At 36.4% G+C, this 13344-nt stretch overlaps 1 protein-coding gene across 33 annotated transcripts in view; it reads right to left on the bottom strand.

Moving 5' to 3' along the window:
- ank3b (ankyrin 3b) overlaps positions 1-13344 on the bottom strand; it is a 171185-nt gene that overhangs the window by 86773 nt on the left and 71068 nt on the right. The window lies entirely within an intron of this gene.

Raw genomic sequence — 13344 nt, 5'->3', positions numbered from 1 at the left:
GCATTTCCCCAGGTATTATGAGCGGCTGCGGTGTTGCCCTGATCCGGGGCTCTGCCAATCAGCACCTCGGTGTCTCTGGACTAGACTGGACTAGTTTGCCCCCTGTCTTTTATCTCTCTCTCTCTCTTGCTCGTGTTTCTCTGGGAGGTTGCAGCAGTCTCTGCCCGCATCAGCAACATTACACCACCAGCACCAGCCAACCCCAGCCCCCCTCGCCACACACACACACACACACACACATTCCTACAATAGTGCCCTTCCAGTCGCCCATCCCATTAATTAAATCAATGCCACTGACAGTATTTCACCGTGGATTTTGAAATAGCCTAATCTATTCCCAGTTCAAATGGGAAATTATCAAAGCTGGAAGAACTAAATATTACATTATACTGTACAAGAAAGATACATAACTTTGAAGACAATGTAACTTGAATGTTTGCTTTAAGTTGGAATTTGTCATTTGTGCACCAGTAATGCTCTGGTGTGTTAAGAAAATGCAACTTTATGGTAAAACATTGTTGCTGAGTCACTTACCTAGAGAGGATATACAGTGGCCCCAAAAAGTATTTGTATACTTTTGTACACTTAAAATGACAAAGCGTACTTGCATTAAATATCAAACAAAGTGACATCAGCAAACAAATTATAATATATTTTTTTATAAATAACTTCAATTTTCTGAGACATTTTCAATCATTCAAGTGGTCTGAAGGTCATTTATTATGAATGTATTTAGTCAGTTCCCCTAAAGTTCACACAGGTGTCCCATGAATAAGCATATAACAAATATTTATGAGCATGTACAAATATTTATTGTTTTTTAAATTTTGAAACCTTCATTTCATTTTGTATTGTTTTTTGTCATATGTTTCTTCAAAGCAAATGCATTATTTTATGGCCACTGTAATATTATTATTATTTCCTTTTTCATATCCTTAAATAAATGTTGAAGAATATGCTGTAGATTAAACTACAATTCAGTTCAAAAGTTTGGGGGTATTTTACACACACACACACACACACACACACACACACACACACACACACACACACACACACACACACACACACACACACACACACGAATAGATTCATCAGGAATAATTTACATTTAAAAAAAATATTAAAATAGTTATTTTACACTGTAAAAAAATATTTTCATGATTTGTTATCACAACTTTGTATCTTTTGTCAAATCAGCTTCGATAACTAATGTGTGAAGATAACATAATATTTTGAGTTTCTGTTTATTAAACCATTCTTCTTCATTGTAACTCAAATGTTTAATTACAACGAACTAAAAATTAAGGCAACAATGTAACTTGCTTTTTTGAGTTAAACCAACATTTTTGAGATTTTTGATAAAATCTTCATGAGAATAAGTAACTTCTTTAACTTCGACCACAATGTTTTGAACGGTAGAGTAATTAGAGTAATTTAAAAACATATATTATTTGAAGACAAATGAAAGATAATTAGCAATAACACTTTATTAAAGCCCAAGTAAGAATAATATTGAACCATTTTACTAGAAAAATCATTAATTGAATTAATTCCAATATTTATTTTTTTGACATTATAAAAATTAAAGTAACAGTAAAGGGAGGAGTTAGCTAGTCACTAGCTTAGGAGGGTCACTAGTAAAAATAATACCTTTTTTTCCCAAACATGTTTCCCAAACACTTCCCGTCTGCCATTGGTAAACTAAACTAGTAAGTCCTGCCCCAAACTCATTCTATTGGTTGAGTCAGTGTTCATGTGTCAGGTTGACTGGATTCTCGCACAAACAAAACAACGTTTTGATAAAGCCAACAGTGGTGACACTTGGTGTATATACAGTTGTCTCTACAAGTAAGAGAAAGTATTTGAACAACAATACGCAACTCACCTTTAAGTACTCTGAAAAGGAATTTGTGATAAAGAGACATTTGCTATTATTGGTCAACAGCCCACAAACCAGAGACCAGTATCAAATCATCAAATCCATTATAATCCACTGAATGTCATAGACAGATGCTCATGCTTGTTTACTGAACACAGACCTCAAAAACATGCGATTACAATGGGACACAAGTTGAGGATCTATACGTCTCAGTAATGCAGTGTTGCCATAGCAACCCAACCTCACTGCAGAGGGGACATGAGCCCTGAAATAGAGTTTACCTTCACACAAACACACACTACGAGAAGACGTGATCTGACACACCAGCTGACTTATCCATATATTTAACATTCATTGTTTAACTCTGGAAACGTGTGAACGTGTGCATCAACATAACATTAACCTGCTAATAATAATTTCTTACTCTCTGCCCCTTTAAAGAAGCACTTACAGGCGAGACCTCTCCAGTTTAGACAATTATGGATAATGTTTAGAAACAGGGCTTTATCCTTCTGGACAATCGGTCAGTGAGTACACTCTGTCCCCTTGGAATCCACCACTACGAACACCAACACTCAAGTCATTTGGTCACAGCGACCCTTGAAACAAATGAAAGTGAGCAGGAATTCAAAATCGATCTTGGTGGGAATTAATGAAGAACAAATTGCCCGCTGATCGTGAAATTAATTTGCACAGTCTGTATTTAATACTTGTTCTAGTAAAGGAATTGGTAGGCGCAGAAAAAATAATATTACTTTCTATTTTAGAATATACATTTTCTTAAACAATTTTACTACTTAATTTAGTGTCTACCACAGTAAAAACATGACAGGAGAACCGTGTACTTTAAGGGAAAATGTGTTCAGTGTGATGAATCATTGATCATTTTTACACAATAATTATTGCAATTGTTCATGATTGTGTGAATTCATACTTTGTTCAGAATTTTGAACATAAAAAAAAAAAAAAATCATGAATTTTCCGAGCCGATCTCATTAGAAAACTTACTGTAACTATTTTATGAGGAGGTCATTTCGTATGCGATTTGATTTAATGATGATTTTTAGAAGAAAAAGGTCCAGATTGTATGGATTTATAAATGAGACCGTTCAAATTCATACGAATTAGCATCCAATTTGGTAAAGCGTAAAATAGTTATGAATTGTTAAGAGAGTGTGTTTTAATTTTCTTATTTATTATTTTATAAGCCTGGGATAAGGTTAAAACAATAAAATAATAATAATAAAAAAACATTCTAAAGAGTGTTGAAAGTAAATTAGGGCAAATAAGTTTGGTCACACTTTAGATTAGGGTCCAATTCTCACTAACTATTGACAATGACTTTTGCCTCAATAAACTCCTGATTACTGCTTATTAATAGTTAGTAAGGTAGTTGTTCAGGAATTGGGTAGGATTAAGGGATGTAGAATATGATCATGCAGAATTATGTATTTATATGTGCTTTATACGTACTAATAAACAGCCAATATGCATGCTAATAAGCAACTAGTTAATACTGAGAATTGGATCCTAAACTAAAGTTTTAATAAAAATCAACCGATATAAGAGCCTTAAAAGTTGAAACACACAACATGGCCACAAAATTAGAGCTGATTACAGTTTGCAAGCTGGTTTTGTGAAGCTGCGAGTGGTTTTTGAGTTAGGCACATGGTTTTGAAATACAGTACAATATAGTGAATTCACCCCTTATGTTGTCTTCCTGTGTTACAGGCTCAAGAGATGTTCTGTGGGACTATGTTAGATAGGATGACAGCAAGGTGTTGACCCCTCCAAGTCAAGTCAATCAATACTGACGTATCTCTTGTGTTGCTGTTAAAGCCGGCATGAATTAGAAGTTGCGATAGTCTTCCCTATTTTGTGACATATCCAATTAAAAGGGCTTCTTGAAGATAAAAAACAAATGTAGGGCGGGACTTGTTTTTGTCCATTGGTAATAGATTGGATGGTTGTTGTTTGCTATTGGTGGATCTCATGTGAGTGACAGGTTGTCCCGCCCTCGCGCCAGTAAACACGTCATCAAAGAAGAGATGTCGCTGCAAGAGGGGAGAGTTATTTTGACAAAAGATAACAAAAGAAAATGAATTAAAAAAAATAACAATGTGCACAGATAAATCCTTTATAATAAATACTGCAATGCGGAATAAAAATAAGAATTGTCGATTTTGATGTCATGTTGACTTTAAGGGACATCATATGTATCACAGTCCCTTTGTGTCATTACTTGAGAGCGGGATTCACTCACCACCTTAAAATCTGCTGAAAATCACATATTATCACGTCTTGCACATCTTTTTTTTTTAATAATTGCCATCTGCAAACAAATTATTCTTTTCTCATAACTAAGTTCACTTTTATGCAAAATACACACACACACGCACGCACACACACACACACACGCGCGCACACACACACACACGCGCGCACACACACACACGCGCGCGCACACACACACACACACACACACACACACACACACACACACACACACACACCATCTGTGGGCCAGTCCAGCTGCGTTTGTGCTCCTGTGTGAACTTCTAGATCTGTACAACACATGATTCTGATGTGGTCTCACACACAGTGTACATCTGGATTAAAGCTCTGACAGATCTCCAGAGAACCACACAACCGTACAAACACACACACCCAGAAGACCACTGTTTACCACACTGCCAAGAGTCCGAGGATGAGTCTGAACATTACTCAACTAAATACAATGATGAAGATCATTTTTGGTTCACTATCTACAGGAAACAGTTATAACTATAGGAAATTCTATATAAATATCTACAGGAAATAGTTCTAGAAATGAGTTTGTGTTGATGATTTATACAAATTTTTTATTTGTATAAATTCTATATTTAAAAGTTTGCGTTGTGTATATTTTATGATATCATTTTATGGAGATGACATAAAATCCGTCCCATGTGCCTTTTTGTAGTCAGTTTGTAGTTTTCTCCCTTGATTGTCCCCATGTGTGTCTTGTTAACTCGTTACCTTGTTAAGCTTGTTGTGTCTCATTTTTCTTTGTCAGTTGTTGTTTGTAATGGTTCCAGTTCTGCTCGTGTTTCTGTTTCTTTGTTTCTTGTGTTTCAGTGTTTGTTTGTTTTTGCTGATTTGTTACTTTATAAAAAAACCTGCACTTAAATCCTCGCCTCCGTCTGCTTTTTTACTGCTTCTGCTTATTACACAAAGAGCATCATTTCTTGCCAATACAATATTTAATGTAAATTCGTGTCATGACTTTTAAGATTGTATTAATTTCCATCAATTTTGAAGGCCTAGAAATCATCTTACTAATCATTTTCCCATCCCTTCACAACTGTATTCATACTTGGTGTTAAACCAACTTTTTGTACAGAGGGAGGAGGATATCTGCTCCAGAACATAAATATTATAAAATATTTATCAGCACAACTGTTTTCAACATTGATCATAATAATAATAAATGTTTCTTGAGCACCAAATCAGCATATTAGAATGATTTCTGAAGACTAAAGTAACGGCCTGCTAAAAATTCATGCTTCAAAATTACTTTTTGAAATATGTTAAATTAGAAAAGTTATTTTAAATGGTAAATAATCCACAATATTATTTATTTACTCTATTTTTTAATCAAATAAATGCAGACTACTTCTTTTTTTTTTTTTTACGTACAGACACCAAACTTTTGAATCTATAGTATTTAACTTGCTACTAAATGCTTCAAACAAAACACTCACTTTTACTGTTTTCAAAAGACGTAATGTCACTAACCTGATAATAATCAGCAAAGCCATTCATCCTCAGACTCAGAAGTGTTCATGTCATCCACCAAGTCCCTTATAAACGCTATTTTGTGTTTCAGCAAACCGATAAAAAGCTTTGCACCCAGAGTTGCGCCCCAGTCGAGCAATATCAGGCGTCGTAGGCATGACATCAGAGACTTTGTGACGCGTGTCCTGATCCGTGAGCAGATCGCAAGATCATCGTCACCTTACTGTTGTACAGTGCCACTCTTAGCTCATTTAAAGCCCATTAGGACTGATTATCATTACTAAAACATCCCTGTCCTGACTGGCTTGCAGCACAGTATAAGCGAACAACGCCGTTTGAGGCACAAAAGCTCATTAACTCCAGCTCAAGAGACGGCAGGCGTCCCAGCAGATCCGGCCTGGACTAATGAACAACAGTCAGCTCGCATTAGCCAGCGGTCTGAACACAGCCGTCCATCAGCGCCTGGCACAATATACAAGTATTACATTATTCACAATGAGTGCATGAACTGCATAAGGCTCTGAACATTTCATGATGCCTCCTTTCACACACCTTAGGTCAGCTTTATCAATGTTAGCCGGTCTTATATGCGAGTAAATGCTTTAAATGCGGACAATACAATTCTTGGAATGCTTGATTCTGATTGGTCAACTGTGGTATAATTGTGGTTGACGCTAAAATGTGAGCAACTGATTTCCTGCATTAATGGATCTTAGAAGTTTTAAGCTTATCTACAAGCAAGCCAATCATTATTTCCAACGGTAGCATTTGTCCTCTGCATTTAACCCACACACATTAGGAGCAGTGAGAAGTGAAGACACACACACTCCAAACCGTGGACACACACATCCGGAGCAGTGGCCTGCATTTGCTGTGGTTTCCAGGGGCGGGGAGCGATTGGGGGTTTAGGTGCCTTGCTCAAGGGTACTGATGGTGGAAGAGAGCGCTGTTCATTCACTTCCCCACATACATTTTTCCTTCTGATATTGAGAATAATGCTGGCATTCGAGTGCAATCGGGATTATCGCAAATACTAGTTTCCTACTGTAGTTAAAAAATTGGACATGAATCAAGTCAAAATTGTATTGCGATGAGCTCATAATCACAACTTCAGAAGTGAGAAGTAGAACATTTTTGATAGCATGTGAAGGCAGAATAAATCTAACTCTCTAACCGTTAGACCACAACCGCCCCCATATATATAAGATAAAAAATTATATATAAAAGTTGACTATTATGCTCACCAATGATGCATTCATTTGATCGAAAATACAGTAAAAACAGCAATATTGTGAAATGTAAATTATTTTATTATTAAAATGTAATAGTGTTATACTTGAATGCATTTTAAACTGTAATTTATTTCTGTGATGGCAAAGCTGAATTTTCAGCTGCTCAAATAATAATAATTATTTTTATTTTTTTTGTCGAAACGTGACACATTTTTTGATGTGACAACATTCACTAAATTTTTTCCTTTGTAACACAAAATGTTTTTGCTTACTTTATTACAAATATATAAATACATCTATTTTTTATAATCAGTACATTAATTTTATACATATAATATAAATACAATAACGGTCAAAAGTTTGGAATAATTACTTTTTTATGTTTTTGAAAGAAGTGTCTTATGCTCACAAAGGCTGTATTTACTGTATCTGATTGAAATACAGTAAAACATCATATTGTGAAATATTATTACAAATTAAAATAGCTGTTTTTTATTTGAATATACTTTAAAATGCAATGTATTCCTGTGAAAGTAAAGCTGAAATTTCAGCATTATTAGTCCAGTCTTCAGGGTCACATGATCCTTCACAAATCATTCTAATAAGCAGACTTTTGGTTCTAATTATATAAAATATAATATTATAAAATATATATAAAATATAATATTAGAGCATAAGAGTATAAGAGACTTCTTTCAAAAACATTTTAAAAAGTATAATAATTCCAAACTTTTGACCGGTAGTGTATAACAATTTATATATCAAATGAAACAAAATTTGTACTTTTAGACTTAAATTATTTAATTTTTTTTACTCCTCTCACCATGGGCACTCTCTGAGCCAGGACTGCTAATGACCTCAACAATAGACAGACGCATGATGTTCCTGAACCCGATCCAAACTCTCTTGGGAACCCATGATGAAGCTTCAGAAGCTTCCTATTTTCACTAATATAATCAAATGCACTTCATGCTAAATATTCAAACTGTCGCGGTTCAATAGCGCATATAATTAACACTGCAGACTCACCGATATGTTCACGGTTTTGGTCTCATTGATACAAAATCAAGCTCTGAAACTCATTCGATTTATTTTTCGATATTCTATAGAATAAAACAAAGAAAACCAAGTCCAATATTCAACTGAAATGTGAAATTTCAGATACTGTAAACAGAGCTTGTGTCTGATAACCCCTCAGGACATCTCAGTGAAAAGTGTAATAAATTGTGCGTCAAAATCAAAGCTGTGTGTGTGTGTGGTAAAGAAATCGCCTGTGTTCTCACAGATGGACGTCTCACGGTTCAGCTGCCCCTTCAGCACCCAATCACAACCTCTATTTTTCACACGCCACCGGTCAGACACACACACACGCACACACACACACACACACACATGTCCGGCCTGCGATTCATCAGGCTATATCCATTTCAACATTTCTGTTCCAATGAAAGAGAAAAACGAATGTTCAGTGCCAATCATTATTTTGAATGTTTAAATTAAAGATTTAAAAATCACTGCGGAAAGGCCCATCTTGCATTGATTTGTAGTTCAAGGACAAAGACAGCAGATGCACAGCACAAAAACAGTATGAAAAGTACAGGACTTTCTTTTCATCAGGAGTCAGGACACAGTGATGCCCAAATCAGTGCTTTAACAAGAGAATCTGGACACTCTCAGGCCATCAAAGTCAGGAAGAGATATTTCTGTACTCTCTAGAGCGAAGAGTGGAGCTTTCACCCGTCACACACACACACACACACACAGGATATTAATTAGACCAACAGCTCTTGGTGTTATGTCGACCTGAGCTCCCCCACACCAGGAGTGATGACATCACTGTGTTAGCATTAGGAGGAAACCCCCGCTGAAATTATTAGATTCAAACAGTAGGAATGGATGCTGATCCAAGATTTAGTATTATTAATATGTTTATTTTATTTTACAAGGTTAGTCCCTCAAGATCAAATCCCCTTTTCAAGAGAAATGTCAGTACACAACATGGGTTTCCCAGACTTTTTGACGATTTTATATGACTTTTCCTGCTCAGGATGACTGGTAAGGAAGGATTTAATAGTTTTTAATTCTTTTCTTTCTTTTTTTGTGTGCTAGATTTGATGTCAATGACGTTTGATCATGAGACACAAAAACGAATGATGTTTGATGTCATTAATGTCCATATTTTATTTATGATAAATAATGATGAATACTTTCAGTGAGTAACGACTTAAAGCTGCAGTCCGCAGTTTTTCCTCTTTGTCGCCATCTCTGTTCGAAATATGCAATTGCAGTTATTCGCGGAATTATCAACTTTGGGTTGTGCTCGGCATGGCACAGCGCGGATGAATCCAATGTGTGGCTGTCAGTCGCCGCGCCGGTGTGGATACTGTCGTTCAGAATCACAGATTATACTTTTTGGAAGTATGACCAACATAAAGAATTTTCACCGGAAAATGTCATCTGAACAAGTAAGTAACATCCACTTTTGTTCTGACCAACTGAGGGGAAAAAAGCATTGCAGCTGATTCAATCTAACGATCGTTTATCATATCACGTCAAACTGTGCAAATTATACTTTGTTCTCAAATTGTAATGTTAACAACATCAGCATTGCGTGACTAACGCAAGGTTCATTGCGTTTGAACCTTTCTGGATCCGCCATCAAATTGATAAGTTTAATTATATCAAGTGCTGTGAGAAAAGGCTATATATCTCCACCTATATATCCCGGACAGATATGACGTAATGACGCAAAGACATGCTCGAATTTCCCGCGGAAATCCACCAGTACCACTGGAATTAAAAACAATATTACAGGCTTACCGTTTTGAATCGAGCTACGGCAAGCAGATAGTTTTGAACACTGGCTCGGTATGTACTTGCTCAAACGTTTATTTTGTATAATTTTTAACCCAAAAATAGTTACAGACTGGAGCTTTAAATTTCAGTCTGGGCATACATAAAGCTATGCTTTTAGAATATATATTGAATATGCAGTAATATCGAGCACATTCAGAATATTAGCAGTATGTGTAAAGCATAAATGTGAGGATACAGATATTGCTCATGACACTCAATGATGTGTATATGTCACAGGGAAGTGATGAAGTCTTTGCTCAGGAGGTCATGCAGTCCACCGTCAGGAGAGAGTGTGTCCTAACTCACCCTGTCAGCTGATGAACAGCAAGCAGAACAGAAGAGAAAATAAGGCCAATCTCTCTCCCTGATGTTTGCAGAGCTCAGCAGAAAGTGGGCGTCTCTCTGGAGCTCTGGAGAAACATGCCTTCATTCTCTCCGTAAAACCAGACTGATCTGCACTAATGGATAAAGGCAATGGGTCTAATGGCTTTCTGATCTCAATAATACTTGATCAACATCTCAAATCAACCAGTAAATGCGCATTTTTGCTTTCATTTCCTGTAGACAAAGACTGATTAGTGTGAGTGTGTGTATGTGTGCGTGTTAGCACTGGGAAATGAATCGTGATTCTTTGATTTTCCTGTGTGTTCTATTTTACGCTGTATCAGCTTTCTGTCCTCTGTGATTTAAATGTGAACCTGGGAGAGCCTCTCTCTCTCTCTCTCTCTCTCTCTCTCTCTCTCTGTTTTATAATCGCTCTCTTCAATTCCATTTCAGGCTTAACCCCATTTTTATTTCCTACAGTACTTCCTTCAGCTCTCTGTCTAGTTGTATCACAGCTTCTTCTCTCCACTTCTCGTTCTCTCTTTCTAAAGTTTAAATCAAGGGGTCAAGGTCTGGCTGGTTAGCATAGTCCCCTGCTGGTGGACCCAGTAACTACACCATTATGAAAAAAACGGAAAGCAATATATACATTTTATTTAATTATCTTATAGTAGATGTTTCACTAGTAACTTTTTTTATAGAAGGGTTGAAAAAAAGCATATGCTGAATGATTTATTACAACATGCTATGTTGATTCTGCTGCTAAAAAATGAATGTGTCTATCTGACTAACGTTCAAAGCCCATAAAACAATCTCAGGATGCGCATTATGGCAAAAGGAAGTGTCAGGTTATGACTAGAATAGTCTGATCACAAGTGAACCATGGAGAGAGTGAGATGGCATAATATCTGTATCATTTTACAGCATGCATATGAGGAGATTTAATTGTATGGAAAAGAGCAGCGTTAACACTCTTCAAAATATCTCCTTTAAAATTTAGAGTGAACTATTTAATGACCTTTTCAACACCAATTATAGATTGAATTAAGGGATGAATATAAATAATCAGTATCTCGTGACACTGCATCCCATCAGCTCCAGGGGGAAAGAGGAGAGGGGGACTTAGGCCCCGAGGGAGCCCGATGCTCTCTCCTCAAACAATGCAAGAAAAGGGGGCGGAGACTGTGAAAAATGAGGTTGGTTCTTAATAAGTGACGGGGGATTAATGAAGCAGCTTGGCTTGTTTGCTCTAAAAAGGTGGGGGTGATGATGGTGCTGGTGGCAGCATGTGTTCATGCGTGTATATCTGGGGTCTGTACGCCATCCCCCTTTAAAACATGTGCATTTAGTAATGCTTGGCAGGAAGCTATATTGCACTCAAAGCACCCCCATTAAAAAGATAAAGAGGTAAAGACAGGGGGGTGGAAAAGAACGAGAGGGTGTGGGGTGAAAGACACTCCAACTAAAATTAATTAACAGCTAGGGGTTAATGTTTCTGTGCTATTGGCAAAATGCTGATTTAAATGAGCCCTCACTCAATCTGTAAATTGAAGAAATCCATTATGAGGCTTAACAAAGTAGAACATGTTACATTATTACAATTTTGATTTGCTCCTCAGTTTGTTAAAAAAATAATAATAATAATAATTAGAAAGTGTGTTTACAGTAAAGAACCTGGTGTGGACGTTTATAGGGCAAGACATTGTTTTTTGTTTTTTTAAGTAATGAAGATTTCCTATGAGTTGTTTTTACATAATAGTACAAAATTACAGCTTGCTTGGAAAATTTTAATATTATAAAATAAAATATTCATTTTGAGATATTTAGATTTTTCCTAGTTTTCTTCACACGTGATCACATTTCACCTCGAGCACGGTACAAAACAAGTACACAAATCTTTCAAAATCACTGAAATTATTGATTATTATGATGAAAACGTTTTACTCTTGTTTTGATTATTATTATTTTTTTTTTTGTCAATAAATAAAAAAATTATAATGCATTTTAATACTGCAGATCATATTTTAGGATTGCAATTTTGGGTCTAGGTAATAATTCTCCATATAGTAAAAGGATGAAATTTGTTCAATCACTATGGGAAAAAAACACAAAAAAAACACCCATACACAACATTAAATATTTTTTTTATAAACTGAGAGGAGTTCAAATTATTTTCTATGGCAATCAACAGTATATCACAACTTGTATTGAACCCGGAACATGATAAATGACTGTTCGGCTCAATGAAAGGCTAAGCGTTTGTAAAATATATGCATGAATTATTACATCTACATCATTTACTCTGCACCTGCCAACCAGCACACAGGACATAATGAGCTAAACTCATGTTGTTCACACAGACACATACCATACAATCTGTCTACTTGCCTGAAGTGTCTGAAAACAAGTTGTTTCTTTAAGGTGGGTTTCAAATGCACAATAAAGAAAATAATCAAATCAAACGTGACTATCACGCAAGTGGGCAGTCCTCCAAATGCCTAAGTGTTTGTTTTCGTTTGCTCAGGCCGGGGACGAAAGCAAAGCGCTGCCAACAGCCAGGAGGCAGCAGACTGGAGTATGGATTTTTTTTTTTCTTTTTGGTTCGCCAGCGTGCCTCGACTGTGCATTGAGCTTGACACCTGATACACCGCCAACAGCGTACGCACAAAAACTCCACTCCATCTCCAGTGATGTCAGCATCCCAGGACAGGAACAAACCTGAAGTTCATGAGGGTCCACAAAATGATTAAGCTAAGCAGCAAAAGCTGTTGATAATAATAAGAAATGTTTCTTGAGCAGCAAATCCACGTATCAGAATGATTTCTGAAGGACCATGTGACACTAAAGACTGAAAATTCAGCTTTGCCATCACAGGTATAAATAACATTTTAAAATATATTTGAATAGAAAACAATCAGTATTGTTGGCGCCAATAGCCTCGTGGGTAGCGCGCAGACATATAGCAGAGTTGCGCTTCGGGCGTCTCGAGTTCAAATCTCGGCTCGTCGACCTTTCCCGATTCCATCCCCCTCTCTCTCTCTCCAACTTTGCTTCCTGCCAACTAGCTGTCCAATCATAACAAAGGCAAAAAAAATGCCTGTTTTTCAATTGTAATAATAAATAATATTTCACAATATTACTGTTTTTACTGTATTTTTACTTCTTCCAAAAAAAAATGACGGCACTGTATATAGACCAGCATATCGTAGCAGAACACCCTGGCAACCACTCAAATCACGGCAGTGTACTTTTTTCAAAGTCACATTTTCTTCA

This window comes from Phoxinus phoxinus (genome assembly GCF_949152265.1).
Source record: "Phoxinus phoxinus genome assembly, chromosome: 21".
Classification (NCBI taxonomy): domain Eukaryota; kingdom Metazoa; phylum Chordata; class Actinopteri; order Cypriniformes; family Leuciscidae; genus Phoxinus; species Phoxinus phoxinus.
The sequence above is the reverse complement of the archived record's forward strand: the minus strand, read 5'-3'. Positions and strand labels throughout refer to the sequence as shown.